The 13,381-nt window shown below is 38.2% G+C and overlaps 1 protein-coding gene across 1 annotated transcript in view; it reads left to right on the forward strand.

The window, feature by feature from the left end:
• EYS (eyes shut homolog) overlaps positions 1–13,381 on the forward strand; it is a 959,435-nt gene that overhangs the window by 688,224 nt on the left and 257,830 nt on the right. The gene's annotated exons all lie outside the window — the stretch shown is intronic.

Genomic DNA, 13,381 nt, shown 5'->3' on the forward strand with positions numbered 1-13,381 from the left:
TTGCAAATTAAATTGTCAGCATAAGGTGCCAGAGGCCTTTCTTGTCACGTAGCCCCAAGACAATCCCTGATGTTCCCCTTACCTAAAGGCAACCAGTGTTGCTAGGTGGTTGATTTCACCCCCTAGTCTTATGTCCCAGCTGTGGTACAAGAATGTAAAGTTGTTTATTATTAAATAACAAAGTTCATCTGTATTTGTTTTCCACACATAGTGGAATACACTGAACTGTTATTACTGGGTCAGCATAGACCAGATCTCACTTATCTGAGCAGTGGTCTTGGGTACTCATGGCCCCATGGCTGTAACAAAGTTAATCTGTGTTGTTTGTTTTCCCCACGCATAGCACAGTTATAGTCAGAGGTAAATACATGTAGCCAAAATTTCATTTTTCTGAGCCTTACTTGCGGGTAGGCTTCACCCTGTGACAATTGTTTTAACCTCTTCATTTCTATTCTGCTCTTTGGCAGGTGAAGGTCACCTTATCATGAGGTGAATACAGTAACTTCAAGCACAGATGTGTTTTTGATGCTGTGTTTGTAATGCAGCATTTCTAGATTGCATTTTGCTTGTAATAAATTACATAGTAACCAATGGAATGGCAATGCTGTTGAAATCCAATTTAAATGTTCTTGTGAGTAGGTGCTTTTAGGGTAGTAAAATACTCATCCAAAATTATACTTCTAAATACTATGTACTGGTATTAAGAGAACATGTCAAATAGCTTTTGCAATCATATAACTTTTCCCTTAATTCAAACATTCATATTCAACTAACCATTCGTATGGAATATTTTATCATATTCGTTGCATATAAAATTTAATTTACTATAGGAATCTATCTTCAAGAAGTATTCTAAACTAACAGGAAAGAAGGAGACAGCACTATCACTATTTAAATGACATTTCTTGTAGAAGCTAAGTGAAATATTTTGGGGGCTCTCTAAAGAGGCTGCATTGAAGATTTAGAGAAGTTCAGTCCCTGGAGGGTATTTAGGAGAAGGTAAAGAAGCAATTTGTTTGAGGGCTGTTAATTAATGTGTGTGTGTGAGAAGGAAGCCTGAGATAGTAAAGAGTTTTTCACCAGCTAAAGGCAAAATAAAATCCAGGACAAGAAGTTTACCTTATGCAAGTTAAAATAACAATAAAACACAATGCTTTACGGGTAATTTACTGTGAAAACATATTGCCTGTACCTGTGTAGGACTCATAACAAGATGAGCTTTCTTCAAGTATGTGGCAATAGATGATTCTGTTCTTAATGCAGGATTATTAGGTTATAGTCTATGTTATTATTATGTTATGGTCTATGCTTTTATGTTTTATCATGTTTATTATGTTATGGTCTATGTTTTTTTATTTAGATGAGGTAAAAACAGCATTGTGGGACAAGTGTAAGTGCTCGAGCTGGTGATACTTTACACTTTCTGAGTACTAGTAGGGGTATGTTCATTAAATGTCCCAAATGGTAAAAATGCATCTTAAACTATCAGTTGCCTCTCCAGTTGCCTCTTCAGTTTTCCACGACACTTTTTTTGCAGTTTACTGCTTTTTGTTTGAGATTACGTAAAACTTTTATTTTCCTTCATTTTCCTTTCTCCTTTATGATTTCTGTGCTCATTTTTATCTTTTCTTAGTGTCTCATTTTGCCCTTTTTTTTTTTTTTTTTTGTTGTTGCTTTCAGCAAGTTTGATTTTCCTTGGTTTTCCCAACAAATTGTGTTGGCTATAAGCCATGTGCAGTCTATAAAGGCTGTATGCTCCCTTTTTATCAGGTAATGGAGAACAGTCTGTCTAAGTTCTTTTTATTTTGACTATTCATTCCCAGCAGCAGAAAACCACTCCTGGAAGTTTCTTTCTCGTCAGCTTTGACCCAGGCAGTCAGGTTGCTATTGTAAAACCTTCACCATCACCAAAACAGAGAAGGTCTGTTTCTGACCTTGATCCTGCAGTTTGCTTCAAGGGAGATTTCAGCTGCAGCTGGGACTCAGCTCTTCCTGGCAAATGCTATGATTACTCTTGTAGTCGAGTCTGATAATGACCCTCATGATACCTGTGGTATCTGCCTAATAATACATTGTCTTGTTTTAGATGAGCTCCTTCTCTCACTAGAGCAGTTCATTGTGCTGTTGGCTGTTGGCCCTCCTACTGTCCAATTTTGTAGAAGTTGTAGAGAACAGTAATTTCAGACCCTAGACTGCTTTAGTTGATGCCAGTTGCCGTCTAATGGGAACCAGGGCCATAGCTGTTGACACAGGATTTGTCCATATTATTGGAACAGGCTCACACTACATTATTGATTTCCATCCTAGACCCCTTTTCCTTTCTTTATTAGTGAAGTTTGATATGATTGGTGCTGCCCTCAGGGTAAAACATTCTCTGAGGATTTCCTATATTGCAATTTCCTAATCAGCTCTTGGGTGCCCATGCACTTTTTCCACGTAATTATTTTTGGTCTGTATGTTTATTATTCTGCATTGCTTAGAGTCAGAGTGCCCTCAACATACAAGGCAAGGTGCAACAGTTAGTCTTTGCCTTTCGGTCTAAAGTTGAAGCTTACATTTCCAAAAATTAAGGGAAATTACTTTCCCTACCTTGACAGTTTTCCATTTTGTTCTTTAATACCATTCTGCATTAGGGGTACTGTAAGGGGTACCCATTTACTCTTTCATTGGGGGTCTTTTTAGGGTCTTTCAAGAATTACTGAGAAGTTACTGTTTCTCTGTATGTACTCATAGAGGTCTTGAGTCTCTTCTCAACATGACTGGCATTCTGCCTGGCATACACCATCTTGAATGGAAATATCAATAAACAAAGTCATAATACTTCTAGGCTAGAAGGCTTGATTAGCACCACATATACATGTTTCCATCACTCAGGGTAATAAAAGACTTTTCATGCTATCAACAGAAGTTTGAATTTCCTTCCTAACCACCCTCTACTGATTTCCCTGGTTGTTGCCACAGCTTGGGAATGCAGAGATTATAGCCTTATAGAGAACAGATATATTACTCTCAAGGCAGCGATGTGTTTAAAAGAACATTTGTGACATCTGGGGAAGCAATGTTATACTACTTAATAGATTTCCTCACTAATCAGAACCTCTCAGACCTCCCAGATGACTGTGTCTAGTAGCAGTAGTTGGGGGGAGAAACACTGTCAAGAGTAGAGCAGGACAGACTGATGAACTACTTAAGTGAGTTGAATATAGAAAGTATCATGGGTCCAGATGGCATGCACAAAAGCAAGCATGTGCTAGTAGCTCGTGTTATTGCGAGGCCACTCTCTGTCATCTTTAAAAGACTATAGCAATCAGAGGAGTTACCTAATCTCTAGAAAAGGACAAATGTCACGTCATGTTCATCTTCAAAAAGACTGAGGAGGAAGACTTGGGTAACCAGGTGCTGGTCAGTCCAATGGCACACTTCTGTTCCTGAGACAATTGCAAGGATGAAGGGAACAATCAAGGATTTAGCATGAGGAAACTGTGCCAGGCCAATATGATCACCTTCCATGTCAGAAGGCTCTGTGAACAAAGGTAGGACAGTGGATACCCCTTGTCTTTTCTTCCAGGCTCAGCTTCATTCCTGACTCCTCCCACTCCCCAACCCCAAAGTGTGCAGGGGAATGTGGAATGAGGGCTATGGTCAGTCCATTACAGCTCCTCTCTGCGTCTCCTTCCTCCTCATGCTTTCCCCCTGCCCCGTATGGTGCTCCACAGGCTGCAGTGCCCATAGGGACATAACTGCCTGCATGGCGCAGTGTGCCACAGGCTTCAGGGGACTCTCTGCTCTGGCATCTGAAGCAGCTCCTCCCTCCTTCTTCTCTGACCCTGGTGTTCACAGGATTGTTCTCACACATTTTTTCCTCACTCCTCTCCGCTGTCTGGCATTTTCTCCTTTTTTTTTTTTTTTTTTTTTAAATAAATTCCCCAGAGGCGCTGCCGTCTTGGCTGCTGTGCCCAGCGGGGCCGTTGGAGCCATCTGGAAACATCTGTGTCCAGCATGGGGCAGCCCCGACCTTTCCTCACAGAGGCCCTGCAGCACCCTGCAGCCAACACCATGACACCTGTACCTGATACACAGCTATAGTTCTCTGATTATATATACCCGTAGGCCAAAGATAGACAAAATATTTGGCTCAATATGAATTGGATGTTGAGGATCTGAAAATGTGGGTGGAAAACTAGATAACAGATACATACGCTGAAATATCTTGGATGAATTCATCCAACTTCAAGCACTGCAAACTTTCACACACACGGATTGTTTTTATGACTCTCTGTAAACTCTCCTTTGTAAAGTTTAGTGGGTACATATGACAGTGTAGTAAAACAGACCTGGTCAGAAGAAAAGCTACGCAGTTATGTTACAAGTAGCTGGCTGGCAGAGATCTCATGCTGCAGCCTCTGTAGAGTGAAAAAAATCCATTTCTCCCACAGTTTTGTTTATTAGTTATTTGAAAATTATATCCTGTTTCTTAGTTAAAGAATATAAAGGGTGTACTTGAGACTTGTCACGTATGACAAATAGGTAAACAGTTATATCAGCTAAACAGTTTAATAGCTTCATTTTAGTTTTTTAAAGCTGTTTATGATAGCTGTTTTCTAATACTTAAAAGTCAACAATGGGGGAATATAAACCAAATTACACACGCGAAAAAAGATATTCAAATCAGAAATTGAAAAAAAAAAAAGTATTTTGAAATCTCAAGACATGTTTCAGAATAATTAATTTCATGCTAGCTTTAGTGTCATTAATTGTTTACAATAGCTTGTTCCTCTGCAGAGAAGATAAGATTGGTATACTTGAAGGGAAATTAAAGATTGTTTTCAAATACCTACAGCAATAGTTGATTGCAGTAATAGTGTTATTTCTGCTGCTATAATTGCTCCAGTAATTTATATTTCTAGACTTAATAGTATTTTAGTATTGGGAATGTGAAATGTCATTATATCTCCATATTCCTTTTCAACATAAACAAATCTCCATAATTAAACTTAAATATTCAAAGAGAAGTTTCAAAAGAAAAAGAAGCTTCTGTACCAGGAGAATAATTTTCTAAATAAAATAAGGATAAAAGATGAAGCAGAAAGCATGCAAATTTATATGCAAGCACTGGTATCTCCATATTGCCAATGGGGAAATGCAACAGATAATTGGGTGATATGCTCAGGGTTGTAGTGTGTTGGTGTTGTGGCTGAGATGAAATGGAGATAATTCTACACGTAAATTCTATTGGTTAGACTACTGGCCCATGCCTGGCTGTGCTTTTTTGTGGGCACATGTTTTAAATACATAGATAGAAAACACAGTTTTGTATGAAAAAAAAGTCAGTGTGATATCACAATTATATTTTGCTATAATACTACTCACTTAGCCTCAGAACATTCTCAGGTATTACTATATGTAGATATAAACAAACAATAAATGTTTGCTAATATGTAAAGAATTATATCTTTTCTGTTGCCATTATTTTACCCATCCACTGAATTCAATGACATTCAGTGAAGATACAGACAGTGTAAAACAGGTATTACAAAATGCAGAATCAGGCCCTTAATTTGTAATGATCTGAAGGCAGTTTTTTGTATGTACAGCTGCTGTGCTTCTATAGGCTGAAGCAACAGTAAACCCTCTGTAACTGCCTAGTTAGACATAGTTTATGACCCATTTCCCTTGCCAGAGTATTGCAAAGCAGTGGGAGAATTTAGTACAATCTATGCACAGTATTCAGGTTTGATTGTCTGGCATTCACCTTATCTGATAAAGCTGCAGAATGGGGCTCTGACAGTAACTGTCACAGAATAATTTATAATAATATTATATGATGCTTCAGTGTACTGCTACAGTAGTCATCGGGTGTGAGCAAATTAAAGTTGCTGTTGGTGGTTCTGACCCAGTTAATGCCTTCTGGGCCAGTGTTGCAGCTGAGAAGATTCCTGGAGAATCTGACAAAAAGACAGGACATCCATCTTTCAGAGGATTACAAGCACATACGGGACTGCTGCATTACTGCAGTTGTTTGATGCAGTGGTATAAACAAGAGTGGCTAGTTTAAAACCTTGAAGGGATCAGGTCTTGAATATCCACAGATTTGCTGTTGTTCCACAGCAATCTGAAATTTTCATACTTAATCATTAATAATCATACGATTTATAAAAACATTTTATTTTGACAAAATTTTAACATACTTATGACCAGTTAGATAGACAGATGTGTTCATAGTCCCCTAAGTGTAAAAATGGCTTGTTTAATTTTCCGTTGGTTTTAGGTGGTTTTTTTTGGACCACTGTATATAATGAGACCTGTACATGGGTTGTAGTCTGTTTGTTTTGTTTGTGTTTTCTTTTTTTATCAGAAATCTGTTTGGCAATTGTCCAAATATTATTTCATATTTGATACAATTTAAAGCATCATCTGCTCCATGAGTTTAAGCTGTAGCTCAGAATATACTGTGTGGGAGCTAGTTGCTAGGCATTAATCTTCTCTCAAGGTGTAGTGGAATATAAGTGCACAGCTTGTAGTGGCTCTGCGCTTGTATTTCACTGTACCTTGAGTCTGAGGTTCTGCCGTGGTACAGAATATGAAAGCAAGCAATGTTGACTCTTCTGTCCAACATCTTGTGGTTTCATTGGTACACCACTGAAACCATGAGCTGCTCCTGTTCTCACCAATTTCAGTGCCTGTATTTTTCCTAAAAAGAGATTACAGATTAAAATATTTGTCCTTGTAATTTTGCCATACCCTTTCAATTTGATTTCTCTTCCACATTGTATTTCTTCTAAGCCAGCTCTGTTGTCAGGTTTGTGATTACAGTATTGAGAAAGGCTTTTTCAGAGTGCTTGATGGTGTGAAATGCATGGTACATCCTGAAGAATGTCTGATTTCTCCTTGGATTCTGACAAGTTTTTTTTTCTTTCTAATTACCTATTTAAGGTGTGCTCCAGATCCGTCTTCACATCATCCAAATACATGCTAGTCAAAAGCTTTGGTTATTCTTCCACAAGCTATTTTATATATTTATATGCTTGTATATAAATATGTAGAGAGAGACTAAATAGATAGTTGTTACATCACACAAAAAAAATGTATTCTATGTGTCAGTTGTTTTATTGACTGCTGTTACATTCATCCCTGCTCATCTCATATTTAGGTTGAGAAGCCGTGGTCTACATGCTCTGCTCTCATGCAATTAATTATTTCCCTGAAATCAGTGGTCCTCTCTCTAGAGTGAAGAGTTGATTCTGCAGTCCTTTTCAGGAAGCTGTTGTTTTGACTGTTCTGTATGGGTTCTTATGATCAGCAAACTTTTTCACCTCAGCATTTGCTACATTCTCAGATAATTTGTGAATGTATTTAACAGCACTGGATTCAGTTGATGGTACTTGTGACATCTGACCAGTATGAAAACTGACCTAGTATTTGTAATTTTTGTTTCTTATCTTTTAACCAGTTCATTAACCTGAAAGAAGACCTTCCTGTGTTTCTCATAACAATTAGTTTTCTTTAAAAACTTTTGGTGAGAAACCATGGCAAAAATATATTTGGTAATCAGATCAGCTATATTAATCTGATGACCCTATTGTATATGACCATTAATGTGTTCAAGGAATTCTAATAATCAGGGAAGCATAATGTCCTTTTAATGAATTACACTGATTCTTTGTCATATTATTCCATGTTTTTGCAACTTACATTCCTTATTACAACCTTTAGGAAATTGCCTCTGATGGAAAATATAACTGCTGGCTCTATGTTTCAATCTTTTTGTCCTTTCATTGTCGTTTTTGAAGAACTGGTATTGTATATGCCATCTTCCTGCATTTTGGTACCAAATACAACCCTTTAATTGGGAAGTTGCATACCATATTTGAATAATTCCAGGCTTTCTTTTTTTTTTTTTTTTAACATTTTAGAAGGTTTTGATGTGTATTTTTACTGATTAACATATATTGTATCCTAGAATCTTTTTGAATATATGTAGTTTAAAATTTAATTTACTAAATATGTTCCCTTTGCACCTTCCACCCTTCTATTGGACTGAAAAATGTCTTCAAATGGTCTTTATTCCGGTTTGTCACTCAAGCACCTTTTTCTAAAAAACATTATGTTTATATATTTACCTATTGACTAGAGTATATATATTTATCTAAACTCCATGGATGTGTTTTACTCCAACCTGCAAGCATTTTACCCATTAGTTGTTCCTTTTATTTTTATCCTAGCAAACCTCTTCCTCTTGCAGTTAAACTATTTCTGGTGGATTTTTAAAGCGTGTTTTGCTCCCAGAAGAACACTGGAGTACATTATAGTCACTGTTTTGAAATGTTGGGCTTTTTTTATGGTTATGTATTGAAGCAGATCCTCTGCCTGGCTCAATGCAAAATCAAGAATTATTTCTCCTCTTGTGGTTTTTCTAATGGTTCCAAGAAACCATTATTTACAGCATCTAAAAATGTAGTCCCTGCATCACATCTTGTCATGATTTCTAATCAGACTGCTTGGGAGTAATTGAAATCTGCTGTTATTACTGTGCTTTCTGCCTTACCTTTTCTAAACTGTTTCAGTATTTAACAAGCACTCTCATCGTCTTGGTTAGGTGATATATAATATAGCTCTAATACTGTATTTTCATTTCTGCATGAAATTTCATTGCAAAAGGATTTGTGCTACTGGCTTGTATATATTTACTTGACTGCTTTATTTATACTGTCTTTGTTCTAGTGCTGCCTATGTCTTACATGATTTTTACTCTTGCATCCTGATATCCCAGTGTTTATTTTTCTACCCCCAAGATGATTATCATATCCTTACTGTTTGACTATTTCTCTTTCTTTTTAGAATTTAGGTATTTTTTCCAGAGGTAGTTGCTTGCCTTTTTAAAAAAAAATATATAATGGCTTAGTGGTTTGATGGCGGAGGGTTTGGATTTAAGAGCACACAAATTATTCATGTTACATTTTTTGTAACATATTTCCCTAGCTCAGTTGTGTCATACACATTTTGAATGTGAACTAGTGATTTTTTTTAAAGATTTTCCAGATAAGGAGAGAAATACAATGGAATTAGATTGGAAAATCAGTTTTAATCTATATATATGTAATAATATATAGATTATTAACATAGAATCACAGAATCAGAATCATTCAGGTTGGAAAAGACGTCCAAGATCATCTGGTCCAACCATCTCCCTGCCACCACCATCACCCACTGAACCATGTCCCTAAGCACCACGTCCAACCTTTCCTTAAACACCCCCAGGGACGGTGACTCCAGCACCTCCCTGGGCAACCCCTTCCAACGCCCAACCACTCTTTCTAAGAAGTTTCTCCTAATCGGCACCATCTCCCACAGCAAGGTAGACCATTTGTTGAGCCATGTAAGATGGATGAATTGGAGATGAAACGGAGAAGACTGCTTCTTAGATCTGTGTTAAGGATGAGCAAAATGATGCTGGGTGTACTCAGTGTCTGCCTCCTTTGTCACAAAGGGGCCTCCTGTGATGCCAGCTGCCACCTACTGCGATGTCACCTCAGTGTACGCTGCCACCCACCCTATAAAAAGGGCTGCCCCGTGTCTGGCAACATCTTGCCAAGCTTCTCGCTCCTGGAGCTCAAGGAGACTTGGAGTAGCCAGGGCGCAGAGAAATCAGGCAGGAACTGCCAGCCTTTGAGCGGTGCACTGCAAAAGCCAAAGGATGGCTGTAATGTTCCGTCTGGGACGGAAGAGAAAATCTCAAGAAATGGATGACCTCAGTGGCCAAACCCCGCGGAAGCGTCCAAGGCTGGATAAAATGGCGCAGCTGGGGAGGAAGAGGGAATCCACCGAAGACCTGGATGACCTCGACGGCCAACCCCCGCGGAAGCGTCCAAGGCTGGATGAAACCGTGCGGCCTGGGAGGAAGAGGAAATCCACCGAAGACCTGGATGACCTCGACGGCCAACCCCCCCGGAAGCGTCAAAGGCTGGATGAAACCATGCGGCTTGGGAGGAAGAGGAAATCCACCAAAGAACTGGATGACCTCGACGGCCAACCCCCGCGGAAGCGTCAAAGGCTGGATGAAACCATGCGGCTTGGGAGGAAGAGGAAATCCACCAAAGAACTGGATGACCTCGACGGCCAACCCCCCCGGAAGCGTCGAAGGCTGGATGATGCAGAAATGGAACTGGACCCAGCAACAAAGTTTTTGCGGACCATCAGGTGCTGGGCTGACATTAACAAAATGATGGCGATTTGGAACAGATATCCACCACCAGTGTTGGCAGAAAGCATCAGAGTTCAGCCTGAGCAGAGCAGTGTCCAGGCCACAGGCAGATGCCCGCCAACAGACTGCAGACCAGCGCAGACCAGCAGGATGCAGCCTAAGAACAACATCCGGGCCACAGACAGACGCCCACCAATAAAGCTGGTACGGACCACCGTGGTGAGGCGTGAGGCCGATGTCCAGCCCAAGAACAAGCATCAACGAAGAAAATGGGGGCAGACCATCAAGGCACAGCCTGAGGACAGATTGAGGGAATGACAGTGGATTTACCACAGGTGGAAGCGGGAGTGCAGCTGGCCCCTGCTTGCCTTTTGTTTGTCACCAATAAAAGACCTGTTATGTTTTAAACTTTTTCATCTTTTTCATCTTTTTATCTTTTTCATCACATATCCTAAAGTCCTATCCACATATTAAGTGATGCTTGTTTACATTCTAAGGCTATTGAAGTCTTCTACTAGTGCAGGGAAGATCAACTCGTGTAGATTGAAAGAGTGCTAAGAACTGGATTTGCTTGAATACTCTTTTCCCAATTCTTTCTTCTATTGTGAAAGCAGAGAAAGAACACTATATAGATTATAAATATAGTATAATTTGACAGTCTATAATTATGGCTATTATATAATGGTAATATATTGTCTTGCTTGATCCCATTGATCCAAAACTGAATATATGATGCTTAAGATACTTTGCTGCCAGGTCTGGATGTATACAATGCTTCCCTGTTGGTATCTTTTGTAACTAGTATGCCAGTAGCACTTAGCATCTAAGGGATCTTTTTATATCTCCAAGGCTAAGCAATACAGGGATGTGATAACATCAGGGAAAATTTAAAATGTTCATGTAATACTGTGTTAGTTGCTTGTGTTCTTCTTATCAAGTCAGTCTCTTTGGCAAAGTCTGCAGATAATGATCTTGGACATTGCAGTATTTGAGACACCCACTCAAAGACAATACGTTAAACCTGTGTGTGGAGAGCATTCTATTGTTGTAGTTTTTTTGTTGCCTTTTTTTTAAATTAGAGTAATGTAATCAGTATTCAGATAGACATATTATTGATTTGTTGATTCTTTTCCTTACATCTGAGTATGCTCGTGTAAGATTTTTGGATAATTCAGTATTCATTTATCTGTTTGAATTAAGTGTGAAGAGCAGTATTAGTATTGCGCCATCCTGAAAGCTAAAAACTAATCCCAACTTATACAGGCTGCAGAAGTTTTGGATTCTGCTTGTTATACTAGAAGCTAAACTTAGACTATATTAATCAAAATATGCAGTAAATCATTCTGGTATGTCTAGCAAATTCTTGATTTATCATATTGAAATTGAAGAACGGAAAACATAGAAAATAAGTGCGAAGACCCCTCAATTCTTTTTATCCAGTGACTAGTACAATTTCCTGAATGCTTCTCAATAACTGTGTGTTCAAAAAATCATATTAAGTTGCAGATTGCATTTCATATTTTATTAGGAAGATAGCTGAGAGAAGTATTTTTGACATTTATAATATTAGGCTTCTTATTGATTGTGAACATGTATATTAGAAACAGTCATCTTTTTTGCCTCGTTACAGCTATATTCAGTAATACTTTTACAGCTTCTTTCTTTCATTGGAGTTGCCTTGAAGTTAGAATTTCATGTGTGTGTGTGTATATACACATGTATTTTATATTATATCATGTAATGCAAATAGCATGAAAATATTAATTATTGATACTAATACTAATGTAATGTTACCAAATTGGTATTAATACTATATTGTTATTAGCAATTCCAAAAAGTTCACTAAAAAGCATAAGAAAATAATTTCAAAGCAGAAACCCAAAAATCCCTTCACTGTGTTAAGTGCATGGATCAGAAAGTATTGCTGGTAACGAGATCTTTTCTCAGGGATCTTCTTCCACATCACATTAAAAGAGACACTTAAGGTTGTATATAAATTGATACATGTTCACATGGCTGTGATTTCCAGACAGAAGTGTAAAAATCTCATTAGTACCAGCAATTCTATAGGAAAAAAATGCATCTGCATTCCACGTATAGTAAAGCACAGTGTAAACAGATTATTACAAGCAAGAGTGAAAATGCAGTTCTGTCTCATTCGATAATGCTAGATGCCAAGCTCATTGTACTTATTACAGAGCTACAGAGCAGACCAACTACTGATGCCGTAGCTACACTACATTCTTGCAGAAAAGTAGTCAGTGAACTTTAAGGAGTAGACAGCCCCGGGCCATCTGTGCAGAAGGCCTTGGCTAGGACTAGCCATACTGAGTCCAAACATTAAAAACAATGGGTTTGCATTCCAAAACTCTGGGCAGAGTCAGGATGCTGAGCCAAATAGATTATCTTTATTTCTTACTTGCATGAGAGACCTGATATGCAAGGGTTTAACCAAGATCTCTGGGAGTTCTTTTATGCAGCAAATAAACAAGCATACCTCTCTGTTTGTGCATTGGGAAATCAAACTGCTGAAGCTTCTGTGTCTGAAATTAAAGGCATGTGGGAAGAAAAGCAAAAGGAACTTGCAAAGTCTCCTGCTGAACCAGAACGATGATGATTGCCACTGTCTCTCTGCAATCCCCTCAGAATTTGGCTTTATGGAAATATTTTTCTCAATGGATTTTAATTGTTTCATACTTACAGTGCCTGAATGCAGATTTTTGTGTTCTAAATGCTTAAAGCTACCCAGACAGTGTCCTCAATAAATTAAAAGATTGATACAAAGGCAGCACTGAAACTTCCTCCATCTTGTTCTCTTGAGATCAGTTGAAAAAGCCATACAGGGAAGGGAATGTAAACAAACTTTGTATTTGGAGAATTTATTAAGATATTTGAGTTCAGATTTCTGTTTAGTATGGAAGAAGCATTTTTTAAACTAGTATTTCCTACAGAGGGAAATAATGTTTCAGGAAATAAATTTAAATAAAAGATAAATTAAAAGGGAAATAGTATGATACCATTCATCTTGTAAAAGCAACTGGTAGACTCACAGGTGAAATGATATACTGTTGTAAAAATACATATATACTGGAAAGAAAGTACGTGTTGTGTATTCCTGTGTGACACCAGAAGACTTTTCTATTGCAATGCCTGTAGAGGACCTGCTCGAGCTCCTTTTCT

Source organism: Anser brachyrhynchus (genome assembly GCF_964034855.1).
Source record: "Anser brachyrhynchus genome assembly, chromosome: 3".
In the NCBI taxonomy this organism is placed as follows: domain Eukaryota; kingdom Metazoa; phylum Chordata; class Aves; order Anseriformes; family Anatidae; genus Anser; species Anser brachyrhynchus.